This window comes from Alligator mississippiensis, chromosome 7 (genome assembly GCF_030867095.1).
Source record: "Alligator mississippiensis isolate rAllMis1 chromosome 7, rAllMis1, whole genome shotgun sequence".
In the NCBI taxonomy this organism is placed as follows: domain Eukaryota; kingdom Metazoa; phylum Chordata; order Crocodylia; family Alligatoridae; genus Alligator; species Alligator mississippiensis.
This window is the reverse complement of record NC_081830.1, coordinates 42416345-42429730: the sequence shown is the minus strand read 5'-3', so window position 1 is coordinate 42429730 and position 13386 is coordinate 42416345. Positions and strand designations below refer to the sequence as shown.

Sequence of the window (13386 nt, the reverse complement as noted above, 5' to 3'; positions counted from 1 at the left end):
GACAGATGCAGGGGATTGAAACTACTCAAGACTCTCTGCCAACTTTAAACTATTTTTTTTTATCTTTTAAATTGCATTTTTTATCTTTTAACTTCCTACCGCCAGAGCAATCGGTGTATGGAAGGTGATAACATGGAAATGCTGACATCCACAGGAGCTTTTCCTATCACAGAATTCCTGAATAAAGATGGATTATGAGATTTTGAATCTGGATATACTTCATTTTTTCATCCTATCCAGATGGTCCTTCTTGCTGTCGTCCTGTTGTTTAGAGAAGGGACCAAAGAGGAATCATGGCCTTGTGGTTAGGGCCACAGGCCAGGTATTCAGAAGACCTAGATTAAATTCCTGCTGTTCTGCTATAGATTTCCTTTGTGACCTTAAGCCCATCACTTGATAACTTAGTGCCTCTTTTGTAAAGTGGAAATAACTAAATGTCTTTTCTCCCACCCTTTCCTGGTCTTGTCTTTTTAGGTTGTAAACTCTTCCAGGCAGGGACAGTCTCTTAACATAACTAAGAAAGAAAGAAATACTGTACAACAGGAGTCTGATTTAGGGTGGAGGTGAAATGTACATAATAACATTATGTCTATACTCTTCCTAGGTCTGTCCTGTGACATGCAGTTAGCCAAAGGGCACTTCCTTTCTCTGTAAGTACTGCAGTTGCAAGTTGTTCCGATCACATGATCTGCCTTGCTGTTAGTGAGGACTAGCTGTGCTTGGGATTGACCCTTGTTTTGCAGAGAGAGAATGTTGCATTCTAGTTTCCTTTTTCTTAGTGGTACTATTTTGTGTACTTTAATAATAGTGCTTCAATAAACAGGTGCTAGTCATAAGCAAATCAGTCACTCTGTTGAAGCCAGTTGAATGACAGTTACATCAGTTGCGAATCTAGCTAGTTCTCTGTATTACAGTGATTAAGGCCAAGATTTGGGCCCTGCTTTAAAGTAAATTTGTAACATCTCATTTTAATTGAAGATGATCCCCTCATGTTCCTTAGAATCTAGATCTTCCTCAGGGCAGAAGGGGTTACAACATTAAAATACAATTGAAATTCTTGTTGGGCCAGATGTGATGTGTAACCACAGAAAGTTGAGTTTGTTTCTGATCCCAGAACATGCATCATATCCATGAGAGCAGGGTGCTTATTCTCTTGAAGAAGCAGGTTATTGAAATGTACAAGAATTTTGAGATGACACATTGAAATATACAAGAGCACAAGAATAGAGCAGATATGCAAGGACAGAGAAGGTGTGATGTAAGCCAGGACTTCAAAAAATCCACTCTCAATGAGGAATAGAAAGCAGGTTCAAGGTGGGAAATGCCCGATCAGTGCCTTTAACAAAAAGCAGGTTTTTCTTGGAAGTAAGTTACTAGCCTGAGTAAAAACATTATGACAGCTGAGGGTCTGGTTCTGTGATTTTAGCTGAAAAATACAAATGAAAGATTACTTGCTTGGGAATTGAGCCAACTCTGAAGAACTTTGTATGTTTCGTGCCAGTGTCACTAGGTGCATGAGGTTCACAGAAGGGGAGACATCACTATTTTTCATCTTGTATTGCAAATTTTGTAATTTTCCAACACAAAAAGCACTAAGGTTTAATTTAGGTCAACCAAGGTTTTCTGCCAATGTACAATTCTTTTTACAAATGTTGTTTTCCAAACTGATGAGTCTGAGTAATGCCATAGTTTCCAATGGAATACTTAGTGGTTGGATATGCAAGTACCAAGTAACTCCTGAAAGTAATCACTGTTACCTCCAGGATGTTAGTAGCTCATGAAGTTTTTGAATGCTACTGGCTGCATTAAAATAAGAATGATACATTAACAATGAAAAAAGTATAACAAGAGTACACCACAAGATTAAGAGTTTGAAGACTGTAATATGTAGGATGTTCTCTTGTCTTCATCTGAGTTGCCATGAGTGCTGATTGAAAGGAAAACAGCGGGATATATGGATCATGTGGAAGAATTTAATGTTGACACATTTTTCCTTCTGAGAAGTCTCAACTTCTGCTACAAGACTACTTTGGTGTCCCAAAGTAAGTCTTTCTTATCATTGGGGTCATGATTTTATTTGACAAGGATTATCTCAAGGAAAACTGTAGATGCATTGTGCTAGCTCCATTATTTGTACAAGTTGCTTAACAAAGACAAAGCCAGGATCCTGCATGAGTGGGAAATGACACTCCCAGAAGTCATTCAGTGATCACCGAAATACATTTAGATTTGATAGAAAGCCCCATATATTGCAACATAACTAATTTTAACCAAAATGATAAGTAACGAACACTCCAGTGAGAATGTCAAGTCTGAAGTCTGGTTCTCCTCTGAAAAGTGACTGTGCAAATGAGGGAGCTTTTCTTTTCCTTGTGTACTCCATCAAATGAGTTGTTTACCATATCACAGTTAGTTTCACCTGTGCTCCCTGAAAGTTAGAGGCAGCGCTATAACTGAGGATTGAAGTACTTCTCTAAACCCATGCTGAGTGTGCAAGGGTCGGTAACAAAAAGAAATCACCTGATTCTGATTTAGCAAACAGCTCCCTTATTTTGGAAGGAACTTCTCAAGGCAATCGTTGATGCAGAATGTAAAAATAAAAAAGGAATTAATGAAGAGAATTAGGCTTGGCACCTAGTTACCTATTAATAAAGTGTCAGTAACTAAGTAGACAGTGTAACTAAGGAGACAGGAACACAAAAATAGCTGATCACGCCACAGTAATTGGCATGACAGCCCACGCTGCCCCATGCATTGGTGGCTGCCCCAGGTGCAGAGCTGTCTTGCTACGCCTCTGCTGAACATACCTGATGCAGAAATCACTAAGACGCAATAAACGCAGGATTTCACAAAGACATTTTTACAGTCTCATTTTTTAAGTAAAACAGCTGGTAAAGAACATGATGGTGAGATGTGTGCTCAGTAAAGTGAGTTCTATTCTAAGAAAAAAAGCTTCGGAATCAGATGCTGCAAATGACAGCTTTTGTAGTGCTACGGCCTTTTAGGATCTGGGAATTCCATAGGGGTGCTCCTACGTTTACTGCCATATGAATGATTTGGGTGAACCATGAAGACCACACAGGTTTACTGTGTGTTTTTTTTACTGAATTGGGGGCTGTGAGATGGCTGGTGAAGGGTGGGTGAGGAGATAACATGAGCCTGCAATGAGATGCTGCGGCTAGTAAAGCAACCAAAACGCTGGCTTGCATCCATAGATGCTTCTCAAGCAAATCCCGGGATGTCATTCTCCCCTTGTACTCGGCCTTAGTGAGGCCACAGCTGGCGTACTGCGTCCAGTTTTGGGCTCCACAATTCAAAAAGGATGTGGAGAAGCTTGAGAGAGTCCAGAGAAGAGCCACGTGCATGATCAGAGGTCAGGGAAGCAGACCCTACGATGACAGGCTGAGAGCCCTGGGGCTCTTTAGCCTGGAAAAGCGCAGGCTCAGGGGTGATCTGATGGCCACCTATAAGTTTATCAGGGGTGACCACCAGTATCTGGGGGAACGTTTGTTCACCAGAGAGCCCCAAGGGATGACGACTAGGTCGAATGGTCATAAACTACTACAAGACCGTTTCAGGCTGGACATAAGGAAGAATTTCTTTACTGTCCGAGCCCCCAAGGTCTGGAACAGCCTGCCACCGGAGGTGGTTCAAGTGCCTACATTGAACACCTTCAACAGCAAACTGGTTGCTTATCTTGCTGGGATCCTGTGACCCCAGCTGACTTCCTGCCCTTTGGGCAGGGGGCTGGACTCAATGATCTTCCGAGGTCCCTTCCAGCCCTAATGTCTATGAAAATCTATGAAAAAAATAAAGGGAGGTCAAATGAAGGGTGGCTAAAAAGGGAGATCAAGAGCATAGTTCTTGAACTTCTTTATTTGCCACTAATATGGATTAAAAGTGTATTTTTAAAGGTTCCTTCAGTGTTTGAACAGTTATTCTTAGGCTCCATTCCACATAGTTAGACGTGAACTGCCAAGCTATCTTAGGAGCATGTCATCCTGCAAATAGTTGAGTGAAAAGAGGTACTGGCAAAAAGAAAATTTTGGAAACATATGGCATGTGTGATTTTCAGCCTCTCTAAAGCTTCTATAGAAGCCCTGAGATGGCTCATAATTTTGATAAGATTTCAGCAGGCAGGTAACTGAATACTAAGAATAATACAATCCACCAAAAGTTGCCTTTGTAGCTGTCATGTAAACAAGCAAACCTAGGAGAACTTTCATTTTTTTGCAGTTAGCTCTGGAATGTGAGAGGCTGGAAAGGAAAAAGTTTGGGAATTGTTTTAGTAGTTCATGGTAGTTCACTCCTTTGTCATCAGGAGACCAACAGTGATTTACACCAGCTAATTATCTGAGCCTAAAATCTTTTCTGATACTTCTACCTATAGCTTCTGCCTGTTTGAAGCTGCAAAAATATTAGATCAACTATTCAAATTCCAGCACGCTTTGTTGCTTGAATACAAGGCCATAAGGAAAGGGTTTTAAGGGTATTCGGCTGCTTTCCACAAAACGTATCATATAATTATAGAGCATCTTTAGTGCATGCACTGTACCACAAACCTTCCTAAAGATAACCCTAAATAACAAAAAGGAAGTTATCTGTTTAGTTTCTTATCATATACCTTCCTGAATGGAAAACATTCTGGAATCCTTCTTGATTGCTTTTGGTGTTTGGTTGCTAATGGTACATGATCTGAACAACGTTTTAAAAAAAAACAGCGCTTTACCTGGACTCTGAGTAATGCTGTTGTTACTTTTTAAGCACACCAAGTTATAATGTGCTTGTCACCAACTAGTTACCTTGTGTTTCATTTTAAATAAATGTTATAATTAATTGCACTAAGTGCGTGAACTATACGTATGAAGACATTAACCAATCGCTTAACTAGAGATGTGAAGGCCTGGGAAAAAAATGGGAACATTCAGGGATAAAAACTGGGTTTTTTTCTGGTTTTTTCCAAGGACTTTTTTTTCCTTTTTTTAATGGAAAAATTGGAAATTTGGGGGAAAACTCTTATGAAATATTTTCTTTTAGAGTGATGAATGAAATGCTTTTTAAGACAAGAGTTTCAAATATTGCTTATTACAGCTGCCCTTTACTCCCTCAAAATGATTTCTAATAACTATATAATATGAAGATGTTTTATGTAAGACAGTCTCCAATATTAGATCATTACAATTCTTGTATATGGTAGACATAATACAACCCTCAGATCCAAGATGCATTTCTTCCCCCAGAGGGTGCTGCCGTCTGCACAGGAGAAAGGAAGGATCCAGGGTAGCCTTTGCTTGTGTATTTCTGCACTGCCTGCATCCTTCCTTCCTCTGGTGACCTTTGATCTAGAGTTTGGTGGAGATAGAATAATATGTCCTCTTCCTGAGTCTTGACGAGGCCCCTCAGCCTGGTCACCTCTCCCCTCAGAGGACTGGGAATGGACACTAGCAGCTCCCTGCTATAGGGAAACAAGCAGCTTATTGCCCTTCTTGCTTGTGTGAAGAGACTGCTGAAGTCCTGCTGTGCGTAGCAAAGCCTCAAAGGAAAAAAAAAACCTAAAGATTTTGGTGGTGGACTGGAACCTGCCTCCTCCTGGACCCTGAAATACACAGAAGTACCTACCAAACTGCATCTAGCAACATAAAGGAACTGAAAATAGACTTCTTGTTTATTGAAAGGTGAGAGTTTCAATTTCTTTGAGTTCTGCATATTAAACTATATTTTCAGTTAGTATATTTTCATATTTTATGTAATTCATAATGTAGTTCCTACCAATCTGAAACTTGCCGAGCAAATCACACACTACTCTTACCTTTAGCAGTGAGGTGAGGTGTGAGGGAAGGGGTGGTTCACAGTTACTTTACTGAGGAGTGTTCCCCTCCATCAATTACTAAATTTTTTTGCATGCCGTAGCTTAGTGTTTATATATGTAACCTAGCTATTAAATTACTTATTTCTTTTTTTTCCCCTCAGTAACATGGTGCAACCATCTCCTAACGTATAGAAGCATTTCTACACTGCAACTGCAAGCCATTCTGAAAAAAGCCTCTGTTTTGCAAATACTGTCAAATTAAATATGCATTTCCAAATGTTGCCAGGATGACCAAACACATCCTTGCATGTATGAAGTGTCCTGCCGATACTAAAAAACAACCCTTCATGCTTGTGAGTGAGGTAGATCATGATGATAATGGAAGTAGACTTAGAAAACGTTCTCGATCTAGAAGTCCTCCTGCTTCTTCTGTAACATCAGCATCACAAAGTCTTGCCCAGTCAACATCATCAGGTAAACAGATATCTCACCCAACTGTGTCCAAAAGATTCCCAATAACTTCATTTCTAGACAAGATGACACCTGAAGAGCAAGAAAAAATTGACCAAGCTCTTGCAAGAGCAATATATGCTTCTGGGATGCCATTATCAATCACTGAAAATGCACATTGGCAGGCAGCATTTAAATTATTAAGACCACTGTGTCATTTGCCCAGCCGACAGTCTTTGAGCAAGCCTCTTCTAGAGTCAGAATATGAATGTGTAATGCAATCTGTGGACAAAAAAATCAACAAAGCACTCTGTAGTGTAGTACTTACTGATGGGTGGACAAATGTAGGGGGAGAAGGAATCAAACTTTGCGATAGCACTACCTCAACCAGTTTTTCATAAAAGCATTGAAACAGGAGAATGCACATACAGCAAAGTATATAAGTAGTAAAATAGGTGAAGTCCTACAGAAGATTGGGAGTGGTAAAGTATTTGCCTTGCTGACTGACAGCGCAAGTAATATGAAAGCAGCATGGGAGATCATAATGGACAAATATCCACATATTACTGCAATAGGATGTGCTTCCCATGGCCTAAACTTGCTTCTTAATGATTTCATAAAGTTGGACACACTGCAAAAAATCTATAATAGAGCAAAAGAAGTTATAAAATATGTAAAATCTACTCATATTGTAACTGCAATCTTTAAGAAGAAGCAGGAAGAAAAAAATGGTGACAAACTTTGTAGTAAAATTAGGTGGGGCAGGGTGAAGATCTCATTTGAAAGTTTACTAAGAAACAAAGACGCTTTTCAAGAAACAGTGATAACTGAAGATCTTAAAGTAGTCTGAAATTGTGCTTGCTGAGGATGTCTTCTGGGTCCAGCTGCAGAACTCTCTGAAAATTCTAAAGCCAATTCCTTCAGCAGTCACTGCATCTGAATCCCATGGTGCGCTTTTGTCAGACATTCCTTACCTAGGGTTACCATATTTCCGGTTCCAAAAAAGAGATCTCCAGTCGCATGGTGGGGTCAGGGGGATATATGATTGTGGGGGGCAGTGATATGCTGGTCCTCTGGTCCTGCCCATTCCAGTGCCCCTCACTCCCAAGCCACAGTCCTCTCCTGCCATGTCCTCAGGCCTGCTGGTGCCCCTCCTGACCCAGAGCCCCCTACCCCCCGCAGCCCCCTGCCCCCCCAAGCCCTGCTGGTGCCCCTCACTCCTGACGCGCAGCCCCCCTCCCCAGCCCTGCCAGTGCCTCTCACTCCTGACCTGCAGCCCCTTGCCCCCCCAGCACTGCCGGTGTCCCTCCCTCACAGACTCTGACCCTACTTGCTTCTCACTTTATTCAGATTCCTCCATCTTCTGCAGCATGTAAAAAAAACTGGTCTATGTTTAGAACTATACATGCCAAATCAAGAAGTAAACTAACCTGTGAAAGAGTAGAGAAGCTTGTTTCAATCCATGCAAACCTTCAGTTTTCTGAAGTCCATGAAGATAAAAATGAAGGTTCAGATTCAGAATCAGAAGATATTTTAGAAACTGAGCATGTCTTTGTTTAGACAAAGAAACTAATAGTTTCAAGGATATAGCTGATTGTTTAAATGACACATTGGTTTTATGTGCCAAATTTTGTCTCCAGCCTTAGAGGGGTGTTTTTTTCTGAGCTCTTTTTCTAAAAACTTGAGTTTCTTCTGTTTCTGGAAAGCGCTGACTGTTTTGGAAGAGACTTTCTAAGTCCAGATAATAAAAACTTCCTTTTGTTTACTACAATGTTGATAGTTTCTATTTTCAACTTGTATTTTTTTCCTAGTTCTCATGAACTGGCAAAAACTAAGATATGCTTAATCATAGAAATTAAGGGTTGGAAGGGACCTTGAAAGATCATGAAGTCCAACCCCCCTGCTCTGGGCAGGAAATCCTACAGCACTGGGTATTCCTGGGCAGTTTCCTGTCCAAATACTAACCAGGCCCAACCCTGCTTAGCTTCTGAGATCAGACAAGATCAGGCATGTTCAGGGTGGTATGGCCATAAGTTAAATACCTTAGGGTGCAGAAGTTTGGAACTCTATCTGTAACAATAATAGCAAATAATTATTTTAAATAGCTTAGTTTTATTAAAATAATACAGCATTTATGCTTTTAATTTTCATAAATATACCAAACATTTGGTTTTATGTGCTAATTAATTTATACATCAGTGGTCACCAACCAATGAATCTTGATTCATTGGTAGATCTCAGAGCCTCTTATGGTAGATCTCAGAGCCTCTTGGAGTCAACCTGAGGCTGGGGTGGGGGACTGAATGCCCATGTGCATGCACGTGTGCATCCCAGCGCTGCATGTCAGTCTGTGGAGGAGGGAAGGAATGGGGGCTAGATCAAGGCCCCTGTGGTGAGGGACAGTGCTGCAGAGGCAGGAGCAAGGGTAAATTGAGTGGAGCCCTGGCTGGGTGGGACTTACCTGCTGGAGAGGCACGTCCCCAAATAATTTTTTCTCAATCTGCCTCCCCACCCTGCCTTCCCTCCTCACATACTTACCTGGTGGGCGGGGGGAAGTGGGGTGGCAGCGGTGCATGGTAGATCTTGGGTTGTTTTAAACGCCAAAGGTGATCTCCTACTTTAAAAGATTGGAGACCACTGTTATACATAATATATTTTGTGTTCTTAAAGTAGTAAAGTAAATAGAGATAACTCTTAAGGAATACACTGACTGGCACAGAAGATAAGCTGGAAGCCTCAGCAGAGAAATAGCATGTTCACTTGAAAGAACATGCAAGAAATAGGAAGCTGAGTTCTGTACCAGGGGAAGTTTCTGAGTAGGTTTCAACATAGTGACATACTAAGACTCCTGGCAGTCCTGGGCGAACTTTTAGTATTGGGCCCCCCTTCACCAGAGATAATGATAGTTGGACAATGGGAAAAAAATTACCATTTTTGGTCCCCTTTCCGTTTAGGCGCTGGGCGGCTGCCTGGTTTGCCCAATGAATGTGTCCAGCCCTGTTTGAACACTAGCCCTCTTGCAGAGTAAAGATCTTGGATGTATTTTGAACATAAAGAGCGAACTTCCCAGATGTATGCTGTGCAAAACTGACAGTCTGCTGCTTGTATTCCATTTGTTTTTGTGAACTGCTGCACATCTGAAAGGGGCTTCCAATTCTCTGGACACTAGTATTCGCTAGACCATGTTTCTCTCTACCTCCACCTTCCACTCCCAGTTACACACCAGTGATAGCATGGCAAAGAAAGACAAAGCTGTCAGCCACTCGGTTGTCAGGAGGAGATCAAATGCAGTGTTACTATTGGAACATGGCATGCTATGACTCAGAGCACTGATTACTCACTCGTCTCCCACACTGTCAGCTGAGGAACAGATAAAAGGACAGCAAGATGCACTGCAGGCACCTAGCAGTTGTTTGGGGAAAGTTTAAAAACACATCCAAATGCGATGGAGATACAACTGTGGGTTACAATGAGCACAGAGGTAAAAAGAAATGAGAAAAATAGCTCTTTTGGCTGGCTAGATTTGTGTATGGTTGGTGGGCGACAGTTTATTTTGATCCTCCGGTTTGTTGCGCTGCGTGTTCCTTACCCAAGAGCAAACTTATCTGTTCAGCTGGGTACAAACAATGCAAGTGAATTACAGCAGCATCATTTACCAGCCTACAAACAGATATTAACATACATGTTAGTTCCCCAGTGTTTTCAAAGAGGCTTCACGTTGTGATTTTTCTCCCACGTTGGAACAGCATCTGCTGTTCGGATAAGTACAGAAAATGATACCCTTGCTCACTCAGAGGTATGTCATTCCTACCAGCTAGAGGCTAGAGACATTTTGAATGCACTAAATCAGTTATTGTGTCTTCTTTGCAAATCCCACTCTGTTGGAGGACTAAACTGTGGAGTATGCTGGGTAATGGTAGTGGTTTAGGAAGATGGTGAAAACCTGTTTCAGTCTCATCTGCACAGCCAGTAGTTGCTTTTTACCTTTGCCTGAAGATGGCCGTGTTGTAACTGTGCCTCTCAAGATGGTCAGATTTACTGTAGATGCTAGGTAGTACGTCTTGTCGTCTTTTTCTAAAGTCTGGGCTGTCACTATTCTGTCCTCATTAGGCTACACGCTGCTGCTGACATTTCACGTGATCCAAAGAAAACTAATGCACCCAGGAAGCTGGCAGAAGACCTGCCTTGGCCAGGTTGAAAATGACTCTTGCAATATGTAGCAAGGCACTGCTCTTTATTGCTCCAGGTCTTCCCGAAGTAGACGTTTCACATATCAGAAATGGTGGTCCTGATAGGCTCTGTTAAACAATGACTGTCTTCAGATTTCATTTTATGTCTCCTTTCCCAAACCCCTACCAATAGGTCCTTAGTTTGGCATCTTACTTATGCTGGGATAGAGAGGATAATGCAAGAGTGGACAACCTGTGGCACACATGCCGCAAGTGGTATGGGCAGTCTCTATGCACGGTACATGGAAGATCAGGGAGGGCACAGGGAGAACAGCAGCAGATGGAGCAGGAAGCAGAAAGCAGGTCAGCGGATTGGGCAGAAGAAGGGGATAAGAGGGGCTTTGTGGTACTCCTGCCAAAAAGACTAACCCCTGTTGGTTTAATGTTTGACTGCAGACTTTCCAAAGGTTAGTTCATCTCTATAAAGATGCTTTACTAAATCCATGTTTTGGAGGGTATTGGTTATAGTGTGTTGGGTGTTTGTGCCCGAAAGCTGGCAGAGAACAATTTTTCCAACTATTTTAATTGCTCTGATAAAAGATATTGCGTTTACCCCCAAAAATGTATTTTACTTAAAAAAGACCCTACATAGGTCCTTAACATGGCAGATAGTTTAGTATTAGCTTGAAAAATCTGAGATACTCAGGAAGTGAACCTCAGAGATCATCAGCTTGTAGCACCACTTACCAGCGCTATGATTCTGGTATCTTATATGAAGATTTTTTAGTCTATTATGACTTTTTTTCCCAGTATGATTCAACCTCTCTCTAAGCACTGGAAACATTTAAAAACAACTATAATGAATAGTCTAACAACGAAACACTAAATGATGCTAAAAGGTTATTGTCCTTGTGACTAAAATCCCCACCCTTTTCCTTATTACGCTCAAAAAAAAATGCAGATTTTTCAAATGTGATTAGTGATTTTTTTCTGCCTATAATTTTGTTTGTCTAGTTTGAGGGAACTACTTATCAGAAGGTTAGCCATCAATCTGTCCTTTCTGAAAATGTTGCCCCTCAACAATACCTCAGGTTGAATACCCAAAGTTCCAAGCCATTCCTGAAAATGTTGAAGCAGCATGAATATGCCTGCAAGGTAAACAGGCTCAGCTATGTTAAATAAAGGGGATAAATAAATCTCCTTTCAGAATAACCTATCATGTCTCCCAATACATACGCTTAAGGATTAGGCACAAAAATCTTAGCTGATATTGCCTCTTCCACATTGTTGAAAGGGGGAATTGTTTCTAATGTTCCTAGAATCAAAGTATATTCATGTTCCATGGGAGGGTTCTGACAGATCCCAACCAACTCAAATTGCAACTGAACGAGAACTGGAAGCCAGAATATGCACTGTAGTCGCTAGCTGAGAGAGTTAATGTTAGCTAGGGTCTAACAGTAGGGGTGCACCGATAAAGATTTTCTTGGCTGATACCAATAGCTGATTATTCACCAGTCATATTGGCTGATACCGATCCGATAACCAATTTACAGGAATGCAGGTGGGCAGCATGGAGAGCAGCGCCCTGCAGGTAAGTCTGTGGAAAGAAAGGGGAATGTGGGGTGCAGATCAAGGCCCCCATAGTGAGGGAGTGAGTGGGGCTGGGGCAGGGGCAGGGCAGTGAATGGGGCTCCGGGGTCAGAGCAGGGAGCAGGATGGAGCCGTGGGCGGCTCGTCCAGAAGATCAGCATCCCAGTATCTAATAATGGTGGTGGGGGTGCTTGAACATCAAATGAGCTTAGTTCAAGTGCCGCTGCCACCATTTTTAAGCTCTAGGACACTTTTAACCAGAGCCAAGTGAGGTGACGGCAGAGGCAGGCTGCCTGTTGTGGGCTCAGGGCTCTTTGCCCTGGGAGCCATGCGCTAGCCGTGCCATGTCCCCTACCCATCCAGCAGTGGGAGGCACAGCTCACCACTGCCATTGCTGCCAGATGGGCAATGGATGCAGCACGGCCAGCGTGCAGCTCCCAATGCAAAGGCAGCAGGGTGAAGAGCTCACAGTGGGCAGCCTGCATCTGCTGTCCCGCTCGGTTTGGCTCCAGGTAAAAGAATCCCAGTGCTTAAAAATGGTGGCAGCAGCACTTGAATTCAAGCTCATAGAATGGCCCTGCTGCCATTTTTAAGCACCAGGACACTGATCCCCTGGACAAGCTGCCTGCGACTCTGTCCCACTCCCCACCCTGGCCCCAGGGTCCCATTCACCACCCAGCCCCTGACCCTGCCTCTGCCCCACTCCCCCCCTCACAATGGGGCCCTGATCTGCCTGCTCCATGCCCCTTCCCCTCCACAGATTTACCTGCAGGGCACTACTCCCCACGCTGCTCAGCTAAATTTCTGGCTGCATGCATGTGTGCAGATGCATGTGGTGTCCAGGGGCCCCCAGCCAGAAGGCATATTACATTTATTGGTACATTTTCAGCTACACCAGCCAAAAATAGTCAATAGCCAATAATGTTAATTTTCCTTTTATCAGTGCCATCCAATATGGCACCAATATATCAAATGGTGCCTTTCCATCTTTCCCATAGGAGATGCAGGCAAGTTAGACAGACAGTGAAAGGAATAATATAATTTACTTTTCTCTTGATCCAATCTTTTCAGTTCAGGACCCTGTAAAGTTTGAGCTCAATTCTGCATTGTTTATAAACTGTTCCATAGATTATATGACATTTATGCAGATTCTTGGGTGGAAACAAGCCAGCAAACTTGTACATGCACACACACACGCGTGCATGCACGCATGTGTACAAACAGGTTGCTCCTATCCTTGTCTTCTCTCCAGCCATCTGATTACATTTTCTATAGACCCCTGATAATTTGGTTCATCATGCCTGGTAATGGGACGCTGAGCTTCAATTGTCCTCCAAGGGAGCCTAGCACTATTGGAAGTATGCTTCA

At 42.4% G+C, this 13386-nt stretch overlaps 1 protein-coding gene and 1 pseudogene across 1 annotated transcript in view; one reads left to right on the top strand and one right to left on the bottom strand.

Annotated features, from left to right (window-relative positions):
• Positions 1–13386, top strand: part of GPC1 (glypican 1) — a 374567-nt gene that overhangs the window by 130304 nt on the left and 230877 nt on the right. The window lies entirely within an intron of this gene.
• Positions 8176–8294, bottom strand: LOC132251984 (5S ribosomal RNA; annotated as a pseudogene).